The following is a 27,967-nucleotide window of genomic DNA, read 5'->3' as shown; positions in this document are numbered from 1 at the left end:
TGGTGTGGGCCGCCTGCAGGGGCCGTGGAGTGTGTAGAGTGAACAGCGGGGAGGACCAACACGGCCGATTCACGTGTAGGACTCCACGGCACCCCCGGAATACACGTAGGCTGCTGGATTCGCGTGTGGAATTTCCCGCGCATCTTGGAATGCACATACCCTGCTGAAATCACGTGTGAAACTTCACACGCAACCAGAAATACACGCACAATGGACAATCGCGTGTGGAATTTCCCGCGCACCTTGGAATACACGTACCCTGCAGAAATCGCGTGTGGAACTTCCCACGCACCCCGAAATACACGTACACAGAGCAATCGCGTGTGGAACTTCCCGCGCACCCCGAAATACACGTACACAAGGCAATCGCGTGTGGAACTTCCCGCGCACCCCGAAATACACGTAACCAGGGCAATCACGTGTGGAACTTCCCGCGCACCCCGAAATACACGTAACCAGGGCAATCGCGTGTGGAACTTCCCGTGCACCCCGGAATACACGTACCCAGGGCAATCGCATGTGGAACTTCACGCGAACCCCGTAATACACGTACCCTGCTGATATCATGTGTGGAAGTTCACGCGGAACCATAATACACGTACCCTGATGAATTCGCGTGTCAGACTACATGCGCACCCCTGAAATACACGTACCCAGGCGGATCGCACTGCTGGGGGGTGAGGGGGAGGTAGACAGGAGTGGGGGCCTGGTGGAGGGTGCCCCTGGATGCTGGGGGTGGGGGTGCAGGGAGACAGAAGTGGGGGCCTGGTGGAGGGTGCCCCTGGATGCTGGGGGGTGGGGGTGCAGGGGGACATGAGTTGGACATGAGTGGGGCCTGGTGGAGGGTGCCCTGCACTGCAGGGGGGTGGGGGTGCTGGGAGACATGAGTGGGGGCCTGGTGGAGGGTGCCCCTGGATGCAGGGGGGTGGGGGTGCAGGAAGACAGGAGTGGGGGCCTGGTGGAGGGTGCCCCACAGTGCTGGAGGGTGAGGGTGCTGGGAGACATGCGTTGTTGATCAGTGGTGCAAGGTGACTTGTGGGTTGGCTGGGGGGCATGCCCATGGTGGATGGGCTGCCTGCGGGACATGAACAGGGGTGCAGGGTAGTCCCCTGTGGTGTGGGCTGCCTGCAAGGGCCGTGGAGGGTGTAGAGGGAACACCTGGGAGGACCCACATGGACAATTCACGTGTAGTACTCCCTGCGCACCCCTGAAATACACGTGCCCTGATGGAATCACGTGTGATACTTCCCACGCACCCCGGAAATACACGTACCCTGCTGAATTTGCGTGTGATACTTACCGTGCACCCCTGGAATACACGTGCCCTGATGGATTTGCGTGTATTACTTCACGCGCACCCCTGATGTACACGTACCCAGGACATTCGCGTGTGAAACTTCCCGCGAACCACTGAAATACACGTTCCCCGCTTGGCGTTTGCTGTTTGGCAGCCCTGTGGACTGGTCCAGGGTTAGCGCAGACATTTGCGATGAATTGGGAATTTTGATGGCTTTTCCTTGCGCGAGGGCGTTCTTGGGGGCGTAACTGGCGCTGCTGCAGGGTCGCTGCGGCACTCTGCGCCACGGCTGGTATTGGAGGCTAAAATCCATGAATACGGTGTGCGATGAAATGGATTTTTTCGCACGCGGCTGGCACAGTGTATCGCACGGGGACACTGTGCGCCAGCCGCGTGCGCCACTTTTGTGCGGAATTCTATGAATTACCCTGTTAGAATCTTCTCCTCATGAAGTATAGGCTATATTCTGAAGCCTTTTCCTCTAGGGGGTAGTACATAGATTGCCATGCCATAGGGAAAACTAAACTGTAAACCTAAAGAGATTATTGTTTTGTCTCTCTCTGACACCCGACAGTCATGGGGACAAAAATATGGAAATCATTTCCCTCTACAGACTTCCTTTATGGGGAGTTTAGCCTGTGTGTGCAAAGCTTGAAAAACTACACCTACATGCTCATCTACCTGGTTAGGAAAGTTACTATTTTCCCAAGGACTCATAATTTTTAGGGCTGACCTCTAAAAAAGAAATTTGGCAAGCCTCTATTTCTTGGAGTTTGATTCTGTTGATTGCACAGTTAGATTCTATAGGGGTGCTAATTCACTGGAAAGTCCTACACACTTCCATTATAACTTTAATGTCGGCGTCCATTCCAGACCAGAAAACACTTTCTCTTAAATAGGTTTGGAGTTTCAGGTCTTTCAGGTGATCTCCCGTCAAGTGCAGCCAAGCTCTCTCCAGGATCACCTTTTTATGACTTTCGGGGGCCATCACCTGTAGTTTCATCTGACCCCCTGGAGAGGGGTCTACCTTATAAAGAAACCCATGTTTCGAAGGAAGAAAGTTTCCCCTGTGTCATGGCCCTCTGTCTCTGAAACCACTTCTGAAAAGGCCATAGTCAGAAAGGGGGAATTTCTTTGGGCTGTGGCTAAATCCGTAAGTGTATTTCGTTCTTCCAGAAAAAAAAAGTGAGATTCAGGGTTGTAAAGGCCATCGGATTTCTCACCAGCCTCCCAAAAACCCTGGGTTCCCCCATTGGTACTTTCCCCTCTCTATTTGTTCTTTGAATCTGGGAAACATTGGTCTCTCAATTACCCCTTGAGCAATGGGTCCTTTCCGTGGTTTGTCGCAACACCTTAACATCACCTTGGAAGTTTGGGTCCATCGCACCTGCTAAGAGATCAATCCCAAGTCTCCATGCTAACCCAGACTTGGGCGCTAGTCTTATGTATGTACCAGGGGGTGGAATCAATATCGGGTCAGTCAGTATCAGTCTCCTTTCTCCTGGGGGAATTGTTCTTTCACTACTACTACAGATATCAAACCCGATAGAGCCTTTAGTGGCTACTGGGCCCGATGCTCTGACACTTAACCTCTCAAATGTTAGGGTCCCCTAACTTGTATCAGTTGAGCCACATCCCACACCTGACACCATCTGTAAAGGCATCATGAAGTACGACACAGACAACAGACTTAAAGTTCAAACAAACACTTTAATTTACCTTATATGTCAGGATGGTTGAATGCCAATCTTGCACTATGCTAAGGTGGGATTTCCCTACCTAAATATAACTAAGGAAAGTCTGAGTCAAAGAGTTCAATTTAAGAATCTGTCTGTGTCCAAAACCTATGCTTGTCCTCACAACTGTGTCTGTACAATATAGGGATGTCAGTTACCAAAAGAAAACAGTGTTCAATACAAAAGTCTGTGCTTGTTCCAGATCGCAGCTTCCTATCAACTCTCTTCTTCAAGTGTAAAGCAGTTTCACAAAAAGTCTTAAAGTTACCTTCCTTGGATTCAAGAGCTCGTTTTAACCAATACTCAGAGTTCCCTTCCCCAAGTTCCAAGCCACAAAACACCAGGGAACCTTGAGACTCCGTCCTCATTTTAGCAAATGTCTCAGATCTCAAGGATTCCCTTCCCCAGGATAAAAGTTATTTTCAATTTGGAACACAACATGTAGTAGTTTGCTTGTTCTTTAAAGTTATATTCACTTTGGAACTCAGCATATAATGGTTTGTTTGAATGTAGGGTCCCGTTACCTCTTCAGCTTCAAAAAGGTCTTGATTCTGTTTGTTTGTAAAGTTTTAATTCAGTTTTGGTATTCAATAATTGTGGATTTCACTCATAACTCATTTTTTCATTGTCTGTTGTTCAAGAATTATTCTGCTGTTAAGTGTTAGTTCGTTTTGCTTTGTATGTTCAATGATTGTGTGTTCTGTTTTAAATGTTTTGTGTTTGTTTGTTCCACTTTAAATGTTCAATATTTGCTCATTTCACATTAAATAGATTGTCCAGTGTTGGGAGACCTTCGAAAACGTGTTTCGTGCCACCTGCGACCACTCCGATACAAAACATTCCTGGTTATTCAGTAATTGACAATGTGAACGACTGGAGACTTTCAAAAACGTGCTTGTTTGAGACACGCGACCAGTCCGATACAAGGTATTCTTTGGTAACAAATGTTCACACACTCACGCACCGGGTTTCCCATCCACCAGAAACTCACGGGTCTCTACGACAGTTCTTGATACAGCTTGGAGCACAAGGTCTGTGACTTTCAAGGCCAGGCTTTCACCTTCTGCCATTCAGGCACTCCTGTGTTAGCCTCTCAACAAAGGGGAATGAGCAACGCAAGCATAAGGGAAAGGGACAGACTTCCCACACGGCTTCGCTCACTTCATTCCCTCCGCTCCAGGGAGTCCCAGCTCCAATGACCGTGCTTCCATGGAGCACCTTTCTCCACGGTCCCCAGCATCTCTGGCTCTCGATCCAGGAAGTTTCTCTGCCGCTTGCCTCAGCCTCCTTGCTGCTTTTCCTGTCATGCCTATTGTCTCTTTTGCTGCTCTGTGGAGCTCCTACTATAACCTGCAGCCCCTTGACAGGCTGCAGGTGTGAGTGTTCAATTAGCCCTCCCTAACCACAATTAATGGGACATGCTGACCCATACAGCTTTTAGCAGGCGTCTTCTTCGCCCCAGAGTGGTAAAATAGCATGGTCTTCAATGTTCTTAGTTGCCTCTTCTTCGCCCCAGTATTGTCAATGTTCAATTGGGGAGAAATTAGGGGAACTGGCTTATAACAGCCCATGAAGGTTGTGAAAGGGTTGGGCTGGCTGTCAATCGGGAAAAGGGGATACCATGTCTCACCCAAGGGCACCCCACTCCCAGTCCCCACAAGCACTCTCCACCCAGGTGATCCTCCATCACTTCTCTGCCCTCAGGTTCGGCATCCAATAGCAATGGCCTTTCCCTGGCTATCAGCGCAGAGCATGCAAGGGGATTAGGAGTGAGAATACCCTCAGGTTTCTCACACTACACATACTATACCTCAAATTCTCAGCTGTGTCCTTATGCAAAGCCATCACAATCACAAGAAGGTCTTGGGGTATCCCCAGATCACATAGTGTTAGCCAGAGATCCGCCCTGTCAATGGTTATCAAATATTGATTAAAAGTCCATAAAGGCTAAATACACCAGGATACTTCTTACCTAATCATATTTTGCAAATACCAAGAACAAGTTCAATCCTGAAGTTTGGTGCTAAGTCCCTCCCAAACTTATACTGGACCTCTTGTAAAACAGACTTTTTCTCTAGTCAGTCGGTCAGTCTTGCATGTAGATGTTCCAATAGCCAATGTGATTGGGCGTTAGGAAGTAGATGCAATTTTGAACACTTCTTATATAGTGGGACTATTTTCATTACATTCTGGCAATGAACCACATATACATATTGCATTAGAAGCAACAGTAAATGATGGGGCCAATAATTCTAATGTGTGTTTAAGAATATCCAAGGGAACACCATTGGGCTCAGGCTTTTATAATTTTCCTGGGACTGCAAAGCATGTATTATCTCAGAGAGTTCCTTGTGAGCAAGTTTATAAGGACCAGATTAACAGTGCCTTTAACATCCCCTAACTTTAATTGTGCTTACGTCCAGGCCTCACCTGGAATTTTACGATAGTGTGGTCTTTGGTAGTTGACCCATAAATGCAGGATCACATATGCTGGACCCCATGACTCAAGTATAAGATATGCCTCCCATGATATTACCTATAATTTTCGAGAAAATCGAAGCATCTAACAAGGTCACCTCTCCCTCCAATTTGTGCCAGATCTCTATTTGGATTTTTTCCTTCAGGTCTCTCAGGTTTTCTTGTAGGATCTCCTACATTGTTTTACCCTCTCATTATCAACTGGTGACTATTTCAGAATACTCTTATTAACTTTGGGTAACAATACAAAACTGCAATAGTTCTCGCACCATTGAGTCTGTAACTGAATCTTCAAAATAAATATCTTCTCTACGCTTTGTTAGAAAACAAAATAGATCCTTAACTGTCTTTTCTCATCACACAGAATGTGTTTAAGTTTATTTTCGACTCTTTTTATTCGGATTTCTGTCATTATGGCTACAATTATGCACAATATTCAATCTTCCCCTGGTTCTTTACATGAACTAAATATGTCCAGAAACAATGTGGCTCCAGAACTCCCTGAATTTCAATTAGAGACATTTGACAGTAAAGAACTTGGCTCCATAATCAATTCAATGGGGGTCCCTTCAGGTCCAGATAATCCTTGCCCTACAGCCATAGTTAAGGAGAGTGCTTTCTTATGGCATTATTCCTAATTATTTCAAAGCCTTGTGGGTCTCTCCAGAATTGAAGAATTTAATTTTGAGTACTGATGACCCTGCAAATCACTGCCCAGTTGCTAATGCACCTTTCATGGGATAATGTCTTGAGAAAATAGCTAATTTCATACTTCATGAATTTGTAGAGCTACATAATCTCTTCTGTGTGGATGGGGCTTTCACCTTTCTCGAGGAACAAAGCTTGTTTTACTGGATGTTCGCAAAAAAATTCTCTGGAATAAAGACAACCATGAAACTACCCTTTTGGTGATTCTAGATCTCTTTTCGGCATTTAACATCCTGGACCACATGATCATTCCTCATAGACTTTCTTTGGTGGCCAGAGTGTCGGTTTTAGCATTGCAATGATTCACTTATTACCTGTCCATCAGGTAATTATGTATTACCCTAAATCATCTTAGAGACCATAAGTAACCAGTTTGCTGTCGGGGTCCATAAGGTTTCTTTTTTGTCCTCTCTTCTTTTTCTATTTATCTTAAACCCCTTCATGATTAATTGAGTTAGGTGTCATTTCCCACTGTTATGCCCATGATATGCAATTGTATCTGGTAAGTTTTCATCAGTCATGTCATCCATCAAAAACTGGTTAGACCATAACTGGCCTATTGTTCAGAAAACGGAACTTACACTCTCAGGTACACCAAGAAGCCTGCATAATTAGAATACTCCTAACTTCACTATAGTCGTCAATAACTTTATTTCGGCCATAAGGCCATAAAAGTACATCCTAACACATACAATAAAATGCTAAACAAATATCAATGACAGTACGTCCTTCCATATGATAATATAACAATTGCAACCACGCCTTGAAACACTAGGCGCGTTACAAATGCCATATCATATTGCCATATCATAACCCCAAGGCCCCAGGGCTCAACTATTGACCAATATGCAAGTATCTTAGTTAATTTTGCTTCCAATCGGCTAGAGGCCCTGGATCCCCTGGCCATCTGGACCTGCCCCAGGGCCTTTTTTCCCAAGGGTACTCGATTAGTGCCAGTTAGCGCAGGATGCTGAAGCCTCGTTTCAGAAATATTGTCCCTATTGTACTGAGAATGGGCGTTGATTGCAATAATGCTATTGGGTTTTGTGCAAGGCCTCATGTTAATGCCCAGAATGCCATTGGCCACTCTCTGGTCCCTAAGTTCTATCTGTGGGAAGTCAAAGGCACTCTCCCCCTGATAGTGCTGTTTGGTGCAGTTAGCAATGTCTTCTCGAATTACAGAGGAAACCACATAATGCACAGTACCAGTGCGTGCATTTGTTTGTAAGTGTGTTCCTGGTTTCCAGATGGTTTGGGGCTAGTTTGGGTACCTTATGCAAAAATGCTGTAACCATGTGTGTCCCCGCCTCACCATATTATTTATCATATCTTGGCCGGGCCTTGGCCTACAAACCCTAGGGCTGGCACTATAGTGGGCATGATTTCGTACTGCATAGCCAGTCCTACCTGCTGGATTCTCAGCTGTTGGGTCGAAACTAAGCACTCGATCTGGACACCTGACTATGGATGTTTGGACAATTTCCCTGCTTGGTTCCATACTCTTCGGATGGGGGCATAGGGCCCAGCGTGAAGTGGGGACTGAGGCACCATATCGGCCAGAGGACTATTGAGGTCGCTGCTCTCTCCAGATACAAATGTGGGCCATGCACCATACTTACTGGTGCACATCTTATTTATGAGGGGTTGTGGTGGACAGCGTCCACTGATGGAATGGGAGCCCCCAAAACATCCACCAATCCAATTGATGCCCCCCCCCCCATCCCCATGTCTCTACCTCTCCCATGGCCTTCCACAAGGACTAGGATCAGCAACTTTATGGCTGCTAGCTCGGACATAACAAGGCTACATTTGCAATCACTGGCCATAGGAGCCCTATTGTCAACGGGATCAGTGATATAAAAGGTGGGTGGACCATGTGCAATTGGTACACGGAGGGGACTGGGGCTCGGCAAAGGACCACTCTCAACACACATGTACAGTTTATTCTGGTCTGTTACTGAGCCCAAAGGTGGGGTGCTAGTATGGGTGACAACGCACACATTGTCCTCGGTGCATGCAGGAATAATTATTTCCAAGAGTACTGCAGGGCTTTTGAGGCCTGGGAGTGATGCCAACATGTTGAGATCACATTGGGGGCCCTGTGAGGTAGATGTCTTATCATCCTTATTAGCGCTCAAAGACGTGTTTCTGGTCTGCACGCCCCCATGCGTCCAGTTCAATAATTCTGGCCTGAGGACATTGACACAAACACATGAACTAGATTGTCATTACCCCTGCCAGTTCTGGTTGAGGGGCTATCTAGGGCGACAGAGCTGGTGGCCGGATACTTATTGATAATCAAAGCTTCAGTGGTTGGGAAGGCTGGGGTAGTTCCTCTATCACTCTCTATTCCCCTTGCACATGGGTTGTGTCCACCTAAGGTGTTGAACAGGCCCTCAGAAGGGCCCTCAATCTTTTCTGTGTCAGCTGTGACATTGTTCATTGAATTGTCCCTTTCCTTGTGCTCAGGGCTGCAGATAACCGGCCTGCTACTGCTGCCAGTGTACGGGTGGTCCCTTGCCTTATTATCCAGGATTTTAGTCCCCTATACTTCCTGATTGCTGCTAAGGAACTGATTCATTTTAATTTTCTTGATCAGGATGTATGCCTCTCCCGTGATTCTTGTTGGGTTGGGGGGTTGTTTCTTCTCAGTGCATGTGCCAGCGCCTAGTGAGGGGGACTTGCTACCATCTTCCACGTTACTGTTAGTATTTTGTGCTTTAGTGTCACTTTCTCTTGCATGATGACACAGGGAGGATGTGCAAGATACGAACATTTTGCTTAGTCATCAACAGTCACAACCACAGCGGGCCTTGTTCCTCACGGGTTCTCACCTCATCGACTACTCCACAGCCACTTCTCGTGTTGTTGCATTCTTGCATATGCTCAACACACCTATACGACCGCCTCCCCCTGCGGGAATCAAACACCTGCACCCTTTCCCGCAGACGTCAGCATGCGGGGAGGATCCAGGGTCCTTATGGTGGAGGGGGCGTGGTCTCAATATAGCGAGTCAGCTGCCAAAATCCTTGCTGCAGTGGGAGCGCGGTGCGCCAAAGACCTGTGCCTTTATGCTCCTAATAACACTGTGAGAATAAGTGAAGAGTGAAACAGAGCAAATCATGAGCAGACAGTGAAAGAAATTAACCCTGAGGACCCAAAGACTTGGAGACAACGTGCTTATGTAGTCACAGGATGCAGGCAGATGTTATTTCGTGCAACCACGATAGTTCAAGCACACTGCCTCAATAGCTTTCTGGCAGGTTTAAATACCTTTCAGATTACAACGAACGCCAAGTTTTCGTTTTCTTTCAGTGTTTCTTGCTGCTTTTACACAGCTCGGGCGGCTTTACAATGCCCCCGTCTCCACGGCAGCAATTCCATTTCCTGTGCTCATGTTGGGTCCCTCCAAGGACCGCCGACCCAAACACTACACTGTGCAGGAAGCCGCGCCGTGAACGCACACATGCCAAATGTGACGAGAAGTTCGCACGGCTGCTTCCGCTGATCAGTTTCACTATAGACCACCTTCAACTACACCTTCTGATGAAAAAAAAAGTTGGGGGGTTTCTTTGACCCTGTCATGGAAATGTCTGGCCAGGTACATGCCACGATTAGTTCCTTCCCTCATCTTTTTCGAAAGAGTCTGCCATTCCTATCAGAACACCATCTAGTGCATATTGTCAGATCCTTCACCTCTTCCAACCTATTCCGTTCCCTTCCCTCCCACTGATTAATTTCTTTTGCCACCTCTTTCTTACTGCCGACCTCCCCTAAATCCTTCTGTTTTCTCTTCATTTGTACAAGATCCCTAATACCCCATCTCCAGAGCCTCCAGAACCAATAGTTATGAACTCTGTAAAAGTTTCTGATGTCATACCGGTATTAAAGAAGCTTAATTGGCTTCATGTACATTTTAGGATTATCTCTAAAATGTCTGCCATTACTCATAAGTAATTCAGTCTCTAAGTACCGCCCTGTGAAGTTGGCCAATTCTCATTTTGTGGCATCCCCCGATTAAACTGAAATAGCGCAGGCGTCCGATCATTTGCAGTGGAAAGTGCCCTTGTTTGGAATAGCCTTCCACTTTCTCTAAGACTTCAACCCAGCTAAGAACAGTTAAAGAAACAACTCAAAACCCATTTGTTTCAAAAACCCTTTCTACCTTATTTCCATTGTGTGACTTAAATTACCAATTACCTGCTAGTCTCCTACTTTGTTAGTGCTTTAATGCCTCTGGGCGCTCAGTGCTTTATTAATCAAACTCAACATAATATAACACGTCTGGACTGCATGCCTCGTGTTACGTTTTACTCTACTGTGGCCGCAATCATCTGCAGGCACTATCAGGTAGCCCACTCCTGTGGCACCTTATTTCAGCCCCTGCCTACCCATGCCGTTTGGCTCTGTTGCCCGCAGCGCGAGCGAGGCGGCCTAAGATGGCCGCTGCCTCTTTCAGTGTTGTTGATTGGGCTGGGTTGCCTAGCAACCACTCCTGACAACACCTCATAGGCTGGACTGATCGCCGGAAGCCGGACCCCCACACTTAAGGCCCCTTACCAAAGGCCAGATCCTTGTCTGTGCATTAGTAACAAGCAGATGCTGCAAGGGCAGGAGCCCCCACATCCCAGCAGCAGCAGGAGCAGCTGCTCACAGTAGGAAGCATCATCGTGTGGACTGCATGCTACATGCTAGGTTTTATTCTACTGTGGCCGCAATCATCTGCTGGCACTATCAGGTAGCCCACTCCTGCAGCACCTTATTTCAGGCATCCTTGGTGGCCGCAGCCTACCCACACCGTTTGGCTCTGTTGCCTGCAGCGTGAGCGAGGCTGCCTAAGATGGCCGCCACCTTTTTCAGCGTTGTTGATTAGGCTGGGTTGCCTAGTAACCACCTCCGATGATGCCTCACAGGCTGGACTGGTCGCCGGAGGCGGACGCTGGCCCCCAACACCTAAGGCCAGTGGCCGAAGTGTATGAAAAGAAGTAGTGGAACTATGTTCCCTACTGGCCTGCGCCGCTCCCCACAAACCTCATTGCCGCACTCCCTCCCATGCACAATACAAACCCCAAAACGCATGCGCCTGATGGTTAAGGGCACGTCCAGTGCAGTGCGATGAAAGTGCGGGTTTCAACTTCTTCCTACACTTTTATTATAAAACTAAACCATTCCGGAACGGTTTCTTTTTAAAATAAAAGTATAGGAACGATAACACTTAATTAAAAGAAAGAAGTAGAGGAGCACTGCTCCCGACCGCTCCCCCCCACTTCGACCACTGCTTAAGGCCCCTAACCAAAGGCCAGATCCTGTCTGTGCCTGTCCGTGCCACCGGGACGCCAGAGCACATCTTGCTGAACCTTCACCGGAACCGCATACCAACTATCCCTTCTCGCAACCTTGCATGCGTATTGCTACGCTACTTCACCGCACAGAACATCTGCTTTACTGCGGTAAGATAAAACCATCGCCTTTTGACCCCACTTACCTCTACGCTCAATATCAGTGCACTGCGCACGTTCCAATATCACTTGTCAAGTTTGACCTTTCACTAGCACGACCACCAGAAGCTACCACCAAGCCAACACCAGAGACTTTGCATTACTCTACCTACCATTTGCTTTAGCTTAAAAAGGATTTATCTATACAACCGCCCTGCCGCTTGACTCTGTGCTTATATCTGCTTAACCCTTGCTACATTACATTACCTCCCCTTATTGTCTTCTTCGCCTCCTTATTCGCAAGCTTATGTTCAGAAACTACCTCTCCTGACGTGGCCTTATTAACGTTAGTACATGCACTCTCGCAAAGTACCACAGCGCAGACTGCTGCTTGTTTGTATGTGACATCATCATTTATTTGCATCATGTTCAATTTGCATCTGACACCTTTGCCTTGCATAGTATCCGCCCTGGCATGCTGCATGTCCCAGAGCTAACTTCCTACTAGCAACCTAGCCGATCTGTACTGCGTCACTGCCACTCTGCACTGCTAACGTCTTTCTAATTGGTGCTAGCACTAACCGGCCTCTAACAAATACAATCAATTTGCGCTATGTTGCTGCATCTTCAATGCCTCGTAGACAACGTTAATGGCCATAATATGTGTAGGTAAACTGCTCACTGTTGATTATTGTTGCTGATTATTGTTGCACTATACTGCTTTACCCACTATACTACATAGACAGTGTTAATTGGCCTAAAGTGTGTGTAGGTAACTGCTGAATACTGCATCTTGCCTAACTTTGAGCCAATATTGAATGTTGCATCTCATGTTGTCCTAACTCCAAACTGTATCATGCTTAACTCTATGCCAATATTGAATGCTGCATCTCATGTTGTCACAACTGTGTACATTGCACCTTTGCCAACTGTGTGCCAAATACTGTATGCATTATCTCACCTCATCTTGCGCCATCTTGCCCTAGTACCTAGGGGCTCACCTCCACCTCCTGGGGAGTAAACCATGCTCATACTCCACCTTACTATCACTTGCCTTATTATTGTGTTGAGATCACTAGTCCAATCCTCTATGACCACTAGTGTTACCAGCTACCACCCTAAGCTGCCCTCTAACAACACGAGTGCCATGCTCAGTATACAGAAGTCTCTCCTAGCTATGCCTATGAGATGACCTGATTCAGATTGTATACCACCTAGCCCTTTTCAGCCCCAGTGCCTTCTAGCAGCCTCTAAACCCTCACCTAACATATTAGAGTGCCCCAACAGTCCATACCTCAACTCACCAGACCTATGGATTAAACAATTTACTAAAAGACTTACTCCAAACCAGCTATGTTCATTAATAAAAAGAAATTAAAGGCTAGGCACCAGACTCACGCTTGCACCTAAATACAAATCCTCTGTGACCTTGCTAAACCCTCCCTGTAGAACTAAAAATACTCCTAATAACGCCATGCCATTAATCAAGGGCTCACTGATCAATGCCAGATCACTACCAGCACATGCCCTTAATATTGCCGATACTATAACATCCCTTGACCTTCACTCCCTTGCAGAGACGTGGCTTCATGCAGCAGGAACCTCTCTCTCACTTGCCATCCCTGACAAGTACTCCATCATCAGACTCGACAGAGATTCTAATCGAGCCAAAAGGCGGGGGCATCGCCTTCATCTCAAATACTGCGTTAGGCCTTAGGCCCATATCCAACAAGTCACTCCCTTCAGCTGAACTATTGTCCGTCAAGTTACCCATCTCTGCCTCCCGAACTACTACTATTCACCTTGTGTACAGACCACCTGGGCCTGTATCCACCTTTGAAGAAGACATTACTCTTCTCCTCTCAAACAATACCAAGCCCGGCTCACAAATGATCCTACTCGGGGACCTCAACCTTGGGCTCCAAGATGCGAAAGACACTAAGAGCCCCATTCCGAGGTAGGTGCTAGTCATGGCGCTATTAGCGCCATGACTAGCACCATTACCGGTACCGTGTCCGCCCTCGTTCAATGGGGACTTACCGGTCTAGTCCGACCTTTGTGGATCTGGTAAGTCCCCATTGAAAATGTCAATCCCCATTCCCATTTGAGCCCCCATAGGGTTCAATCGGAATGGGGAGGGTGCTAATAATGGTATCGTAAATTACGGTACCATTATTAGCTCTGAAGTCCCTTTGCGGATCCCGTCCATAACACCTGGTAAAAGCAGGTGTTAAGGACAGGGCCGCAAAGGGACCTCGTAGTAGAGCGCAAAGGGTTTACCAGCACCGATGTCCTTAACAATGCCCGGTATCCCTTTGCGCCCCACTCGGAATGAGGCCCTAAGTCTTTAACCCTCATCAACTCCATCACAGAACTAGTCTTCATACACCGCATCTCAAAACCTATCCATGACAAAGTTAGGACTGTAGACCGGCTTGTCGACCTCAATTGCAATATTAATATCCTCGACAATACACCTTATGCTTGGACAGAGCATCACTCACAATAAAGGATGAATGCCATTAGAACAACTCCCACAACTATGCCCCTCCAACTCAAACCAGGAACACTCGCAATATAACAGTGGAAAAGTTGCTCCCACTTCTACAACCGATCATCAATGCCACCAATTCTAATAATTCAGACCCTACGGTCCTAGTGGACCTCTTCCACCATACTGTACTTAATGCCATTAACACCATCACCCCCTCAAACTGCGTAAAGCAAAATCCCTCGGGGATCTGAACTCATGGTTCACACCACACCTCAGATCACTGCGCAAACCCAAACCCATGATGACCTTCACTCCCCCAAAACACCCAGAATTTTTCAACTTCTATCCTCTCACGGCCATGGAGGTAGAGGACATAATTACCAAATGAATACCCTCAAGATGCTAGGGGGACATTTTCCCTGTGCCTATATGTAAAGAGGCAGCCAAGGAACTGGCTCCCTTCATCACCTCCTTAATCAACACCTCATTCGAAACAGGCATAGTGCCTAACAACCTTAAAGACGCCTGGGACCTCCTGTTACTTAAGAAGCCGACCCTTGACCCGAATATCCCCAGGAACAATAGACCCATCACTACGGTCCCATTTCTTCTGAAAATTATTGATAGGCTGCTCTATCTGCAAATTCAAGAACATCTAGAAACTAACTGCATCCTTGGTCTTGGGCAATCTGGCTTTAGGCTAAGACACAGTACTGAAATGGCCGTAATTGACCCTAAAACCCAAATTGAGGAATTAAAAGACAAAGGCAACCTTGCCCTCCTACTTCTACTAGATCTGTTGGCTGCATTTGACTTAGTAGACCACAAAGTCCTCTGTACTTACCTCACTCCTGCAGCACTTGTTTCTGATAAAGCCACTACCTGGATCCAGTCCTTCCTTGATAATAGATCAATGAGAGTTTTCTCACTATCTGCCTCTGCTGAACCGGCACCAGTCACTTGCGTTGTCCCCCAAGGTGTCTCCCACATTATACAATGTATTTTTATGAAGCCTCTGTTCGATGATCTCGACTAAGTGGGTGTCACGTACACTAACTACGCAGACAACACCCAAATACTCATACCTGTCACATACCTCTCACCGGAGACTATGACACAGATTCCAACGTACTTAATGACATTTACAGTTTCATACATACCTGGAAGGCTAAACACAGACTCTGTCTCAATGACGAGAAAACAGAGCTTCTCCTTTTGGGCTCCAAGTTTAAATTTAACAAAATAAACAAACAATTGGACTCCTTTAATATTAACGGTAACTCTATCAAAGTGTCTAAGGATGTGAAAACGCTTGCATTTACATCGACTCATTGCTAAATCTATCAAGAGAGGTTAATGCATCGGCCTCCTCAACAGCATACACCTGTAAGTTAATCACGGCCTGTAGACTGTTCCTTTCAACACCTAACTGTATCGCCATAGCTAGAGCGTTAGTACTCTACAAGCTAGACTACGGTAATGCAGTCTACATTGGAACCAGTCAACAGAACCTAAAAAAGATGCAAGTTCTGCAAAATAATGCCATCAGGGCAGTCCTGAATATTCCCAAGTCACAACATATGTCCTGGCTATCAGTTAAGCAAAGGATTGCCTTCAAAACCCTTTCACTTACCCACAAATGCCTTGCTAATCTGGCACCAAGATACTTGACTAAGAACTTCACACGCAACAACTCAGACCGCCCAACAAGATTGGCACAGGCACACTGCCTTAAAATCCCAAGCTTCAAACAACAAAAGGCAGGAGATAGAAGCTTCCCCGTCCTAGCAGCCAAATTATGGAACACTCTACCCCTACCTCTAAGATCTGAACATGCCTCCCACGCATTCAGAAGGCAAGCCAAAACTTGGCTCCTCGCCCAAGGCCCTAGACACCCTCTGCACAATGTACAACTTGTAAGTAACGTAACTCAAGTAATCTCAGTCTGTACATTTTGTAAATTCTATTTTAGACTAATGCACATTTTGTAAATTATTTTCCTCGAAAATGTATATTTTGTAAATTGCTTAAATTGTATTCCTGTCATTGTACCGTCTGTAACCTCTCTATGTAAGAATTGCGTCCAGATGCTCCTGGGCTTGGAGTTCCATACAAATAAACTAAATACAAAATATATAACTAACCAACAAGGGATACGTCTCCCAAACTGTTTTTCCTGTTCCCAGTAGATGCCTTGCCAATGGTTTTCCCATTTCCAACAGGTGTCTTGGTGATGGGTCCCTTCCATTCTGATGGTCAGATAAGTCTCTTGTCAGGATATTGCGCTATTACAAAGTCTTTCCAGGATTACTATCTTAGTTGGTTCGAATTGTGTTAAACCTTTGAAGACAGAACTCTCCACTCAACTTGAATGATAATGGCTGAGATACACAACCTAATGAAGAATGCCTGATCAAGGACCCCCCACTTTCATTAGGTTCGACTATAGTGTTTTCTCTGCTTCCCAGGACAATGTACTGCATACTGCTTTAAGATCTATTCTTCTGTCCTCTTTACTCTCTTTATTGCACTTTAAAGTATGTAGCATGGTACTTTTTCCTCAACACACTAAGGTTCCCTTTGTACTCTTCTGGAACCCGTCCTTTTCCCAGGGTTTGCAAATAGAGCCACAGCTAATAAATGATTCCTTCTGTGTTGTAGGTACTCATGTGGAGACTTAGGCTGTATTACAGTATGCTACATAGGGCCTCATTACGACCCAGGCGGTAAGTTACCGCCTGGGCCGTGACTTTACCACCATGGCGTAAACTACGTTTACGCCATGGTGGTTGGCGGATTTACCGCCCCATTCCAACCTTGGCGGGGCGGTAAATCCCCATTTTCCCATTTTCCCTTCCCCATTCCCATTTTGCCCCATAGGGCATAATGGGAGTGGGGAAGGCGTTAATTACGCCACCGTAAATTACGGTGGCGTAATTAACTCCATGGTCCCTTAGCGCCATGGATTTTAACACCTGCTAAAAGCAGGTGTTAAAACCTCCATGGCGCTAAGGGACCTCGTACTCAGGCGGTAAGGGTCGGCGCTGTTTACGCCGCCGTAAACCCCTTACCGCCTGAGTTGTAATGAGGCCCATAGTGTCTCTCAGAGATGAGGAAGGTCACTAGGGTTTCTAGGTGCCTGGCCAGGGATTGGCCTGTCTCCCAGTCTTAGGGACCCGAACCGACTGGCCATACCCATCTTACTAGCCTCCTTGTTGGGCTGCTTGTACATGTTTCTATGGGCATGTCACTGGGCATTGCTACTAGCCCTTGATGTCTAACTGACTTGAAGTCTCACCACATTCCCATTTCTCCTGACACATCTATCAAATTGACTGATGCTGTCTTACTGTCTGGGTATTGATGCCTCTGCTCTTCCAAGAGACTTTTCCCCCTTTGTTCTCTCCTACTTCACACTTCCACTCTGTTCCACCACCTGGGTGTCTCTCCGTATTGCCACTTTTCCAACTTCCCCTTCTGTGATGGTTTAAGTTGCTGGGTGGCTCTCCTCTCCTTCACCTGCTTCAACCTATTCTGTTCCCCTCCCTCCTACTGATTTAATTTCTATTGCCTCCTTTTTCTTGTTGTCACCCTCATCCAAATCCTTCTGTTCTCTCTGTGAGCCCTCCTGCACCTTCAACTCCTGCACACACTTCACCTCTTGCACCTCCTGCTCCTTTTGCATCCCCTCATTCCTTCTGCACCTTCAACTATTACATCAGCTCCCACACTTAGAACTCTTTCTGCATATCCTCAGCCCCTTCAAATCCTTATGCACTACCTCCTCCTGAACCTATAGTTCCTTCTGCACCACATCCTCCTCCTGCACCTTCAGCTCCTTCTGTACCACCTCCTAATCCTGTAACTCCTACAGAAAAGAAAGGTTGTCTTCCTGGAAGGCCACAGCTAATAAACGATTCCTTAGGTGTTGTAGATACTCATGTGGTATAGCCAGGTAGCAGCCGAAACGCTGCACAGCTGCACGGGCTGCCTGCAGATGTCAGCACTTCGGATTAGAATAGAAGAAAAGGCATTGCCTTTTCTTTTTTTCTAAACTGAAGTACTGACACCTGCAGGCTGCCCGTGAAACCGTGGCTTCGGCTACACGGGCTGCCTGATGACTCTGCACTCGGAAACAGGAGGAGGGATGGAGGGCCCTGTCTCCTATTGTTTCTTGGTAAAGAGTCATCAGGGAGCATGAACACCTTCTACTTGCACGGTTAAAGGGCTTGCATGCGGTCTGATGACTCTTTACTCAGATACAATAGGAACGCCAGGCCCTCCATCCCTCTTCCTGTTGCTGAGCCATCACTCAGCAGACTGACCTTTCACTCAGGAGCCTGTGGTTTTTAACCTCGCAGTTCATTGAATGAAAGGGCTGCCTGCTGCATCTGAGAGCTGGGGCCACACTGGGGCCACACCTTTGGTGCACCCAGCTCCTCCTTTTGTGCACCAAAGGTAATATTGCCAGTGCACCCCAACTCCCATGCTTTCACCACCATTGTCGCCCACCTCAGGCGAGGGGGGAGCTCTTGCTCCCTAACGAGAGCCCGCCTGTTGTGTGGGGGTCTAGTTGTTGGGGGCGACGTGGGCGTCATTACTGCGTCATGACGCTCGCGCGCCCAGTTAATAAAAGGGGCTCTGCTTGCGCTGCAAAGGCAGAGCAGCAGAGCCCCCGGAAGTGGCAACTCGTGTCTGTGATTTGTGTGTGACTGGGGCCTGCCACGTGGTCGTGGCCTTGTGTGTGTGGTACGGCCCGAGTGACCTCGGAGCCGTGACCGCTGTGGAACCCGGGGGTGACATCCCCACTCGTTGTGTACAGTGCTCGGTGATACCGAGCACGACAGGTTGCATCCCTGTCTGAGACACGCCGGCTGCCCACCGGCGTGTCGACTGCCGCCGGGAGATCCCAGCTGCCTTGGAGGGCTGCCCTGGAGACCGGAGGCAGCCCCCCGTAACACTGGCGACGAGGAAGTCGCGCCTGCCAGCTGGTGCGTGCGGCGGGCGGTGTGTTGGGCCCACGCGCACGGCTGCAGTCGGCGGCCGTGCAAAGTCGCGCGAAGCGGCCGCTTTCAGTCAGGAGGCGGGGCCTGGAGCTCCGACCCGCGGCGACGCCCGCCGAACACCCGGGCTGCCACGGGTGAATATTTCTTTCAAAAAAGAAAAGGAAATGAGATGAGGTGAGCTTTTCTGTGTGTGCTCGCAGGGAAGAAACAGGGGACGGGGCCTGGAGTACCTCGCTAACTGCCTGCATTTCCCCATACACCGACCGGGAGGAGGGCTCGCCATGCCCGGGCCCCAGCGTTGAACGTTCCGCTCAGACAAAAGGGGACAACAACATCTCCGCAGGCCGCAGTAGTGCCACGCCCGAGGGTTGCGGCTCCAATGGGAGTGCTCGTGCGCCCGCGCCCATTGATGGATACCTGAGCCTGGCATCTGCAAGTGCCCACTAACACGGGTGAGTGGCGGATGACGTCCTCACCTTCCCACAGCATGTCGGACGATGAAGGGGTATGTAGGGGTCAGCTGGCCCCGATACCCCAGTTCGATGTCCTTGATGCGCCGGCCAGCCTGGGGGCCCGGTGGATGGCCTGGGTGGAGAACCTGGAGCTGTACTTCGAAGCTATGGAAATCAAAGAGGCCGCCAAGCGCCCGACACTACTATACTCTGCCGGGCAGGCTGTCCAAAGACTGTTCAAGACACTAAGGCCCCGAGATAAATCTTACGGTGCAGCCGTCACAGCCCTGAACGAATACTTCAGACCCATGGTCAACAAGGACTATGAGAGGTTCAGGATGAGGTGTGCGAAGCAGGAGGAAGGGGAAAGCCTTGATGCATTCCACGGGAAGCTGCGTGGCATTGCACTGGGCTGTGACCTGGGGAACTTTGAGGAGGATGAGATCCGGGCGCAAATCATTTATGGCTGCAGTTCCACCAAATTGCGCAAGCAGGTGCTAAGAGACCCAGCGCTGACCCTAGATCGAATAATGGAGCTCGGCCGGGCCCAGGAACTAGCGGAGGCACGGGCCTCGGTCATGGACTCCTCCAGAAACCAGCTAGTGACGGAGTTCTCCACGCAGCGAGTGAAGATGGAGGAGGTGGCGGCCGTCAGTAGGTGGCCAGGAGGAAGAATGATGAGGAGGGGAGACTGGCCGAAGAGAGACCCCAATGCCGCAATATGTCAACAGTGTGGGTGGGATCTGCCTCACCCACAGGACTGCCCGGCGATGGGACAAATCTGTGGAAGGTGCGGGAAGGAGGACCACTTCGCACGAGTGTGCCTCGCTCCAGCCCCGGCCGGCATGATGGGGGCGTCAGGGGGGAGTGAGGTGAAGGGGAGAAAGACCCCCAAGGTGGCGGCGGTCAAGGTGGTGGAGAGTCCCCGAGCAGGACCATATGAGGTGGTGGATGAATACGAGGAAAATGTATTCTTCTTGTCCTGCAGTGGCGCCGAGGGCCAGTTTGATCCCGGAATCGTCTGAGTGGGAGGACCCCGTCATGGGGCCCCATGGTGTGGGGACTGGAACACACCTGTGTTTGTTTTGCAGTGTTCAAAGAAATATGTGTGGGCTGGAATAGCTGTTAGCTGGTGCGCGGACTGGAATGCACCCAATGTTTGCGGTGGGTTGTTGTTTGTTTGTTTATAATAAAGGAGGGATGTTGTGTGGGGGTCTAGTTGTTGGGGGCGACGTGGGCGTCATGACTGCGTCATGACGCTCGCGCGCCCAGTTAATAAAAGGGGCTCTGCTTGCGCTGCAAAGGCAGAGCAGCAGAGCCCCCGGAAGTGGCAACTCGTGTCTGTGATTTGTGTGTGACTGGGGCCTGCCACGTGGTCGTGGCCTTGTGTGTGCGGTACGGCCCGAGTGACCTCGGAGCCGTGACCGCTGTGGAACCCGGGGGTGACATCCCCACTCGTTGTGTACAGTGCTCGGTGATACCGAGCACGACAGGTTGCATCCCTGTCTGAGACACGCCGGCTGCCCACCGGCGTGTCGACTGCCGCCGGGAGATCCCAGCTGCCTTGGAGGGCTGCCCTGGAGACCGGAGGCAGCCCCCCGTAACACCGCCCCCCTCGATTTAGGTAGCTTTCTTAAACGATTATTTAATGGGTCAAGAAAACATGAGTAACCATTAGGGTCTACATCTTGCTTCTGGTTATTTGTAGTCAAATGTTTTCCGGCATGTGGATTAAAGCGAGCGCATCTCAGATCAGCCATGGCGAGGCAATGTTTGATTAGTCATGAGGTCTTTCAGACAAAAGGCCCACACCCACGTTGGCTAGGGAAGTGCAGCTACAAGTACCTAGCTCGGGCACAGTGATTCACCAGGAATCCTACATGCATCTTCCCCACTGTGCACACGCACAAGCCCTGAGGCAGAACAAAAGAGCACCTCACCAGCCGCAAATCCCTGAAAGTGAAACTTAACATGTGCAGGAAAGAAGTGAAAACACATTTCATACTGTGTTTACCTACAAGTGATTGGACACTTCAGGGTTGGAACAGGGGCAATCTGTTACAGGTGCAAGTGACTTCTTTTTTTCTTATCAAAGTGAGCATTGCTAGCGGTTCCACACATTTTGATTCACAGAAGTGTTTGATAATGGCGCAATCCCATAGGAAAACACTCTGTGAATCAGGCCCAAGTTGAGTATCGGGAACAATTCTTTTCAAATGGATGTTTTAACTGATTCGTAAATTGGTTGCAATGTGTTGCAGTCGCAGTTAGTGTATTTTTGCCATCACAATCGCACAGTGCATGGGAAGTAGATAAGTGAGAAAGATGGAGGATGAAGACGTGGGAAATGGTGCAACATAAATTGAGATTTCCTTTTTGAATACGAACATAGAAAAGCCACATTTCATCGAGAAATTAAAAAACGATAACATATACGGGGTAATTCATGGAATCATTGTGCACCAAAATCTATAGCGCAAGCGTGAGAAATGCAGCGCACGCGTGTGAAACGCACGCGTGTGCCCGTTTACTGATTCATGGAAGGCCATGAGCGTGGCTTACCTGGGACCTGCGTTGAATCCGCGCGTGGCGCACACGTCACAGCGACATCCCGAAAGCTGTGCGCAAGTCGCCCAGTGAAGGCGCACAACTTCCAGCGCACACACCTAAAAAGGGGGCGGAACACGCGGAATGGGGAACAACATGCAAAAATGTGGGCGTAACGGGGGAAGTACAGCAGTGAAACCCTCGCAACGCCCACATGCGCGCTAACAACACGTATTCATGGAATTGAAATGGGCAAACCAGCGCACGCCAAAAGATGCGCAAAGCCGGAAACACGTCCGCCACGCAAAAGCAGGCAGAAGCAACCCGGCGTAGTATAAAAGCACACACAAACAACAAGCAAGCATATGCAGCTATGTTGAATGTCCCATTCCTCGCAGCAGTGATCGTGGGACACTGCAGGAGGAGGAGGATAGCCAGGCCCTGCATTTTCATACCCAGATTCAGCCTTTTTGGGATGCCTGATGTCCATGTCTATGGCAGGTATAGGTTTCCACCTCCTATCATCCTAGACCTGGTCACTGAGTGGGAGGAAGGCCTCACATCACCCACCTTGTGCTCCCAAGCACTGAGCCCCTTGGAAAAGGTGCTCAATCTCCTGTATTTTTTGGGCACTAGGTCATTTCAGCGGACAACTGCCATAGTTGGGGTGTCACACAGGCCACACAGTCACGCTGCTTACACTAGGTCTTGGCAATCATGACTACATGCCCCTCAGTCCGCAGGCACATATACATGCCCAGAACACCTGCAGAAAGGCAGGCCCTGGTCCAGGACTTTTACGGGATGGCACACTTCCCCAGAGTGCTCTGTGCCATTGATTGCACCCATGTGGCCCTGCATCCACCTAGGACCACTGAGCACATCTATCGCAACCGCAAGCACTGGTATTCTATCAACGTGCAGGTTGTATGCAATGCCAAGGGAATCATCACCTCTGTCTATGCAAACTATGCCGGGTCCACCCATGACAGTTTCATATACAGAATGTCAGCCCTACACCGGGACCTGGAAGCTGGGAGGCATGGCAACACATGGCTCATTGGTGAGTACAAATGCCTGTGCACATGCATGCATGTGGCACACAGACAAATAAACAAACCCAACTAATGACAACCGTTATCACCTCCCCAGCGGACAGTGCCTAGCCTCTGAGCACCCACATGATGACGCCAATACGGAACCGCACCACACCACCCAAGGTAAGATACAACACAGCCCATATTGTAACCCGGGGCATAGTGGAGCGCACATTCGGAGCGCTGAAGTCACGTTTCTCCTGCCTTGCCCGCTCTGGTGGGCAGCTACTGTATGCGCCCCCAGTAGTGTGCAGTATCATTGTGGCAGCATGTGTCCTGCACAACTTTGCAACCCGGCGGGGAGTACCGGTGGACATTGTGGTGCCCCCACATCCCTAACCACGCGCACGGCCGCTGCGCATGGGAGGGGAAAGGGCACATGGCGAGGCAGCCCGTACCGAGCTTGTGGTTACATTTTTCACCTAACCCCCCCCTGCGGAGTGTACACGGGCCTGGCACATTCTAGGTGACAATCGATGATGACAAAGAGACAGTCAACTGTCACAACCTTATCACCCTGAGAATGTGTCCTTGGAATTGCAGCATTGTGTGTATCCCTAGCCACTTAAACATACACAATCCCGTGTGACCAAAAGGCACACTTGCAAGCCACAGATTCCAACCCCCCGTGCAAAATAGCACATACAAATGCTGGTATGTCACCTAAACCTCCCTCAACCCCAGGTCACCCACCCCACACAACATGCCATGACATGCAATGTGAAAACCTCAATAAAAATATCTACGCACATGACACAGCTGTCACAAAGCGCACTGTTCCAAATGGAAACAGGCCACAGACAATCCCCTTAGACACGCACTCTGAAGAAAAGAGTGAGCAAAAACATCGAACCTATAGTAAAAGTACGTAAATGCATACCACCAAAGGCCTGAACACCAAAACCTCAAACCCATGGTGGCATGCATTTCAGAGGATCCCAAAAAAGAAAAGAAAATGCGGGTGCTGCGGGGTTGTCCCCCGCAACACCCTGCTCACTACACCACACAGTACAGTGAGTGGTGTCAGTGGCCTGGAAACCCCTGCAGTTGCATAAAAAAACAAAGGAAAAAAATGAGCCCGCGGCGCCAGTTCACGATCACGAAAGTCAATGTGAACATGTGCAGCAGGGACACAGCATGTCCCAGAAGTCAAGTAGCGTGTGGGTGGGTGGATGTTGGGGGGGTTGGGGTGTGTTGTTGGGGGGTGTTTGCAGGGCTATTCAATGCATGTCAGCATACATTTTCCATGTTAGCCACTCTGTAGTGGACACATCTGCAACGGAAACATAGTGCTGATCCTGTGACACTTCATAAGCAAAGCCAATACAGGACTATCAATTTACCAGCATAACACATCATGAACACAGGACCCAACAGTGACAATGTCAGACAGTGAGTAAACGCCATAGCACAAGTGCCTCAATGTGAAATTGCCATCACACGGCCCCCTACCATCATGAGAGTGACCTCGACAGCTAAAGTGGGCATGGGACCGCATACAGCATGACCTGCATCAACAATGTATACAGTCAAGGCAATACATGAATTAGCAGAATGAAATCATGCACAGTCAACAATATACTCACAAAAATGCAGTCCAACCATGCACTGGAGAAACCATCATGAATCCCCACTAGAGGTGTATACACAAGTTGGACTTCAGACTGGCCACAGATATGACGGAAGTCCAATGCCTGTGTGTAAGTTACTGTCACACAGTGCCATCCTTGCGAGCCCATGGAAAGGGGAAGCAGGAGTGGGATATGTGTCCGGACTCCAAGCCACAAACACAAACACGAGACAAGCCTGTATGCACCCAGCCGATACACACAGTGGATGCCATCGGATGCCATATAGTACCACACTGCAACATAAATGCACAATAGACAAAAAATAAATATGGCCATAGTGGGCGCAGGGGCGGGGGGGTGTCCGTCCACCCAGGAGGGGGGAGGTACACCTCAACACCCAAATGTGTCGATGTTGAGGCAAAAAAAGAATTCCTCCATGGGCTCATGGTCTTCATGGCATGACCTGAATGAGAGATAGGTCGTCGTCACCTGCCGGTTGGACATCAGGAGGTGCTTGTTGCATAGGTGCCTGACCATGCATAGCCCCAGCAAGCCCCTCCATGGCAGCAAACATGCGGGCCTGGTGAGCCTGGTTCTAAATGAATATGGCACGGAGGTCCCCATGCAGCACCTCACGTGTAACACAGAGTTCTGCAAGGGAGGCCTCACGTGACAGACGGACCTCCTCCTAGCTTGCATGGAGTTCAGCCGAGAGGGTGCGTTCCAGCTGCACCATCCTCTGGTCTGCCCGTGTATCTTGGGCCATGATGAGAGCATCCAGAGTACTTCTGAGGGAGGAGTAATCTTCCCTCAGGGCTTCCCTGTTGGCCTGTGCGTCAGCAGCAATAGCTGAGCGCAGAGACACCAGTTCAGCCCGGCAGGCCATGTTGGACGCCGCCATGCCCAGCCTGAGTGAGCGGCACATGGACTGCGTTGCCTGCTGCTGGAGCTCCGCCTGCCAATCAGGGGGGAGAATGGAATCAGCCACACGTTCCATGCCTTGAACCAACATCTCAATTGCTCCCCCCTGTGTCTGTGCAATGGCATACATGGATTGCTCCCACCCAGTGTTCACCAGTGGGGCACGGCCAACGCAACGCGTTGCTGGGCACCATGCCTGCGGGGCCCAAGGAGATCTGGCCCTTGCTGTGCTGGCAGAGCCTGCGGCTGCCGGACAGCATTCCTCCATCAATCTGCTGCCCCAGGAACAGGAGCAACTGGTGTGAAGTGTGACTCTGCACCCGTAACCACCACAGGCTGACATACCAACACTGGCTGGTGTGGTAGACAGAACAGAATCCAATGCAGAATCACCCACCGTCAATGGCATGGATTCATGAGCATCCGATTCAACATCAGAGTCAGAGAGATCCTCAGAGCTGTACCCAGAGGCAAGCCTGGACAGGATGGCCTGGAGCACCAAGGGATGTTCGTCGCCTACCACCCCGCAACCACCACTGGTGCATGGTTGGTGACCTGAATCCTCCACCCTGCCTGCCATTTCCTCCTCCACTGCTTCTGGTGCATCATCACCTGTAAAAAAATAAAATAAACATGAGTACTCATGTCATCAGCACATACCACACACATATACAACACAAAATTGAGGTCCAACACATGAGGCAGCCATGTCACACACAACACAAACTCTGGCATGCATGCAGTGGCAATGAAATGGAAGGGGACCCTGAAAGCAGACATGGATGCGTGTCAAATGCGAAACCCACACATGTACCGCATGTTGCATATCAACTGCATCACACACAACCTTCCGGCAGGCCTGTATATTTGCTAAAAATTACTGATGTCAACAAAGAGATGGCACGTAGCATAGCCATGGCACAATTCCCAAATAACCACAGCAGAAAGTCAATTAGAATTGTCCATGACACATGCAAAATGCATGTCGACATGCACTACAATAACATTAATATCAATAAAAGCACACGTGTCACTGGATGCAACAAGACAAGTGCCTTGAAATACAGTGAAGGGAGGCAAATGGATGCATACATGACAGGTCACTATGACAACACACAAGTGAATAGACATGTTGAAGGGTGTAACATGGCTCAGAAGTGCATGGGTGCAGTGCAGCACATGTGTACGTCCTCAAATATCAACAGAACCATAAATATAGTGATTTCCATCTTGTGACATGACGGCACTGTAAGGGCAAGTGCAGTCATCATGTGCAAAGTGTTGGCACTGGGTTGTAGGGATTCACTGCAACCCCCCATTCTCCCCCGGGAATGGCAGGGAGCCAGTACATGGCTCTGAATAGCTGACCACAGTACAGTGAAGTCGCAGACATTGTTTGCAGGTGTCAATTGCATAATCTGAGACAACTGGGACTACAGCAGATGAGAGTGGGACAGAAAGCAGGACACATGAGGAACCATCACAAGTACATATAAGCAGGCAGAAGCCACAACGCCAGTTGCCTGGAGGCAGGGTGGCTGTAACAGAGGGAGGCATGTGCTTGGCACAGACAAGGACACCATAAACATGTGCATGATGATGATGTGACCCTGAGTGAGCATGATATGGATGAGCAAATACCACGATACAGAGAAAATACTGGAGATGTGGTACAATGAGTAGCCTGCCACGGACCCATAGGGGCTTGCAGGGAATGCAATGGTCCCTGAATGAACACTCATGTGCACTCTGAGCCTGTGCCATCTGCACAGTCCAAGTCAGACACCCTGCATCAAGAACAAAGGATGTGCCCCACAGCACAGGTATTGCAGGGTTGGAGAGGGAAGTGTGCATGTACACAGGAAAGGGGAACAGGCGATTGCAGTAGTCCAACACGGAAACCGCCAGTACCATGGAGACAGTGAACTGCAGGTTGTTGGAGAGGCAAGGAAGCATGCCTGTGAGGAGGAGCAGCTTGCAGGGTGAGCTCACATAACCGTCAGTCATGTGACAACATAGGCTGATTGTTGGGTGGAACTACACCACAGGCTATATCCAAACATGTCAGTGAGCCTGTACATGGACAGGAGAGGCTGCCGAGTGACTAGCATGTAAGTAGGGTGCAGGTGTGGTGTTGAGGACTGCCCCTGTGTGCAGCACATGTCCTGCATGCAGACTGCATGATGACAAGCACACATCAGTAAAGCATTGCATGTGTCACA

The sequence above is a fragment of the Ambystoma mexicanum genome, chromosome 11, assembly GCF_040938575.1.
Source record: "Ambystoma mexicanum isolate Mex_15411 chromosome 11, UKY_AmexF1_1, whole genome shotgun sequence".
Classification (NCBI taxonomy): domain Eukaryota; kingdom Metazoa; phylum Chordata; class Amphibia; order Caudata; family Ambystomatidae; genus Ambystoma; species Ambystoma mexicanum.
This window is presented reverse-complemented; position numbering follows the sequence as displayed.